The sequence below is a fragment of the Teleopsis dalmanni genome, chromosome 2, assembly GCF_002237135.1.
Source record: "Teleopsis dalmanni isolate 2A chromosome 2, ASM223713v2, whole genome shotgun sequence".
Classification (NCBI taxonomy): Eukaryota; Metazoa; Arthropoda; class Insecta; order Diptera; family Diopsidae; genus Teleopsis; species Teleopsis dalmanni.
Genome location: NC_051847.1, coordinates 69,942,727 through 69,946,745, shown reverse-complemented (window position 1 = coordinate 69,946,745; position 4,019 = coordinate 69,942,727).

Genomic DNA, 4,019 nt, shown 5'->3' with positions numbered 1-4,019 from the left:
TCCGCTGGCTAGACCGCTTGTCAATTTGATAAATTACTACTACTTATACAGAAAAAAAAAAACTAAGCATTTTTAAAAATTTATTTTTAGGCCCAACCTTAAAATTTTTTAAACCCAGACTATTTGTGCAATAGTTCTGTACACACGCACTGTGCTATCTGGCGATTCACCACCTACCAAAGGTTCAGATAGCACTTTAAGCTATTGCGTTAGCTTAAAAATTGTTTAAAGAGAGTTTATAAAGTTTGTAAAGGTTGTTGAGAAAATAAGATCCTATTAAGAAAAATTTTACACATGTACGTATCATGAAGCATTAACAATATAGATCTGATGTCTGTCTGTCTCTGATGATTGTAAAAGCTCTTGCAAATAAATTTTATCTAACATCACCTTTCAAGGCTTGAAAATAAGACGATTTGCTACTATATATTTACGTTAGATGTAGATACTTTATTAAGATCAATCAAACTAGCTAGACAAACAGATGGGTTTCATTGGTTTCATTAATCAATCAGAAAAGAACAAAGTAAGTGATTAATCTTAAAGTAACAGATATTCCGATCATCCAACGACTGAAGCAATAGCTATCGGTCAGAAAAAAAAGTAAAATATGGCTTTGCTCTATCTCTTGAGCTCTATCTCTTTTGATCTCTTGAGTAATTATGAAAATGGGTTTCTCAAATGTCCATCTAGTAGATCTATGTAATCATTTTAGATTTTATCCATTAATATTTCTTTTATATATTTGTAAATGTTAAAATTTATTTACTACACAGCAAGAGATCCCAAAAATTCTCCCGTCGTTCACTCTCTACATATTATATGAAGTCTTAAAACATACTGATTCTTACTTATAGATATCTTTCTCGAAAATATAAGCAAAAGAAGATTAAAACCTAATCTATTTAAAACAGAAGTGAAAAGTTTAATATTTCATTATTTATGTTTGGTTTTTTCTTGTTGTGGTTTTAATAGCTTCGTTTAATTTCTTAAAAATTGTTTTGTTTTGATTGCTTGGTTTTTATATTTAAAATAAATATTAAAAGCAAAAATAGATTAAATACATATTTTAGACATATTCACAACAACACAAAAGAATATGCGCATTATAATATTCCTAATTTAATTATTGAGAATGTAATATATATATATATAAAATATTTCACAAATGCAAGTCTTATGATTGTAAAATATATATGAATATATATATTAAATTTAAAAAAAAATTTATTTAGAGAACGATTGTATCTTGTCGTAGTGTGATAGTAACAAGATATTATTTCAAATATTAAATCATTTACAATTAATTAATTAATAAATAAACTTTATTTATTTTTAAAATATACTATATATCCGTCAGATAAGGGCATAATAGATTATTAACTTGCAGTGGAAAGTTTCCTGACTTAATATAAAATAAGTACCCATATTTGGAAATAATTTTACAAATTTATATTAAATAATAATAATTTTATTCATTATATTATTTTTTCTTATGCTTTTCGCATTTTGTTCATATTTATTTGCAAAATCCCACACCGACAAATGGGATCATGTGGTTACGTTATATTTGTTCTTTATTATTGTAGTACACAATTTAAATACGAATTACCCCACCCATTTTACGGCTGTTGAATCTCAAAAATTAATATTCATAAAACCAAAATAAAGAAAAAAAAATATGACAATAAAAATGCTATTATAATATATACTCGTATATGTAAATTTTTTTTTGCCACAATGTGCAAATCAAAATTGCTACTTTAGATTTATGTATCTTTTTTTAAACATATTAAAGAATAAAGCCACTAATCATAGCACTATATAGTATATAAAATATTTTTAATAAAATAACATCATAGACAGATGGTTCGAAATTATTGAGTAAGAGCAACATTTTTAAATGTTAAATATAAGTTTAAAACTGCTTCTAATAATTATTTAATTTTAATTTTGAATCAAACTCCGTCACTGTAAGTGTAAGTATACTACAAGTGAAATAAAGACTATCAATTTCTAGCCTCTCTGCAATAAAAACAACAACAGCCAAAGTGCCAACTAACGGCATTAAATATAAGGGCGAAAAGAAACATATTTGCCCTTTTTACAAATTGAACTGTCTATAAAAAGTGAAAAAGAGGTAATTAGATTTATACAGAGAGAAGCGTGAAAGATCACTGCAATTCAATATCATAAAAAATTGGAAGCAACCATCTTGGAAGAAAAACATGACATTTTACCAGATTTCTTAAAAATAAACATAAACACAAATATATAGAAAAAATTGTAATATAAGAAAAAATACTTGAAACCATTTACTAAAGTCAGACATCGAAACGGTTCTAACTAGAAAGAGGGCTGTCATTCAATTATTTTTGTTTTAATAAATACGAAAACTTAAGTGCTACCTAACAGCACCAAAATTTAAGAGAAGTAATTAAAAAATAATATTCTATATTATTTAGAGTGAATTATTTTATAAATCACACAAACCAAAAAATAGTAGTTTCAGTATTGAAAAGTTCAATGTAAAAAAATCAATCAGTTCTGATCCAACAAATAGAGAAGAAACTGCTGTTATTCTTAAAAGGAATAATAACAAGATAATACTGCTAGAATATTTTTTTTATCAACAAACAGAAAACATTTCGATATTAAGACCAATAAATTAGTTTAACAGGTGGATACCAAACTCTACCAATAAATAACTCAACACAAAATTTTCGATGGAGAGAATCTGATAAACCGAAAGAAATTATTTTTAAAGCGCTTGAGTGTTTAAGAATATTTAACTGATTCTAATGCTTCACAATGTTGAAAAAAGTTGCGCTATATCAAGCTGTTTCAAAACTGGAACTGACATCAGGGAAATTGCTGTTATGTATTTCAAAGTTCTGACAGAGTCATGTTTACGTTACAAGTTATTGATGTTACCTGTCAAAACAGTAATTTCGAGCTAATATGTTAATAGCTAACAAGCTTATATCAAGTACTTCAGATAAAGCCGTCAAACTTTATTTGTGGAGAGAACACACATACTTCTTATTGACCAAGGTTAATTAGTGACAGCTTGGGTGAGAAAATTTTGTTGTGCCCAACATATAGTCAAGAAATATTATCATTCACTGACATATGTTTCGATCTCTTCAGAACCAATTTAAGAACGTAAAACTAAATTCTGTAGACTGCGAAAATTGCTTCTCAAATTTTTTAGATTATAACTCTTGAAAGTACTATCAAAGGGTATTTATTTCAATAAATTTATTCACAAAAATCTGTATTTCATATATTAATTTGCAAAATACTCTTTACTCTATGCATTACAATAATATATGTATATAGTGTTAGTATAATAATAACAAATTCAATATATGTATACTATATAATATAAATAAACTCATTTAAATCCATATTAAGTCTGTAGAATATATTTATCTTAACACTGTATATTATTTTCTTGCTAGTTTTCAATTTGTGTTATAGACTTTAATACTTTTATTAGGCATTACAGGTTTCAAGATAAATCTATTTGTATTCAATTACTTCACGAACTGAAATCATCATTCACAATTGCTAATTAAATTTTATGAAAATCAGTAGTATTGGCGCTAAAATCATCAGTTGCGATGATGTAAACACTGAACACAGCACAATCGAGGTTAATATTTACACAAATATTGCAAATTGACACACTTGGGACTAAACATATAAGAACCTATTAAAACTTTACTATCATTGCTTTGGGGACTAGTAGTAGAATGTTTAATAGAATATCAATAGATAAGATGTCGTACTATGATACGAGCAATAGTGGTAGTCATGTATTATTGAACAAATCACCCTAATTCTGAAAGGGTCCACACAGTTCTCGGTATTTTTAACTACCGTATCAATTTAGCAAGATATGCATTTAACTTGCTTTAATCTCAGCTTAACTAGATAAAAAGCGGTGTATGATTCCAGTTGTGGTGTACTCTGTCAATTTGTGTGTAACAGAGTATACTGCATTTGCCAGGAAC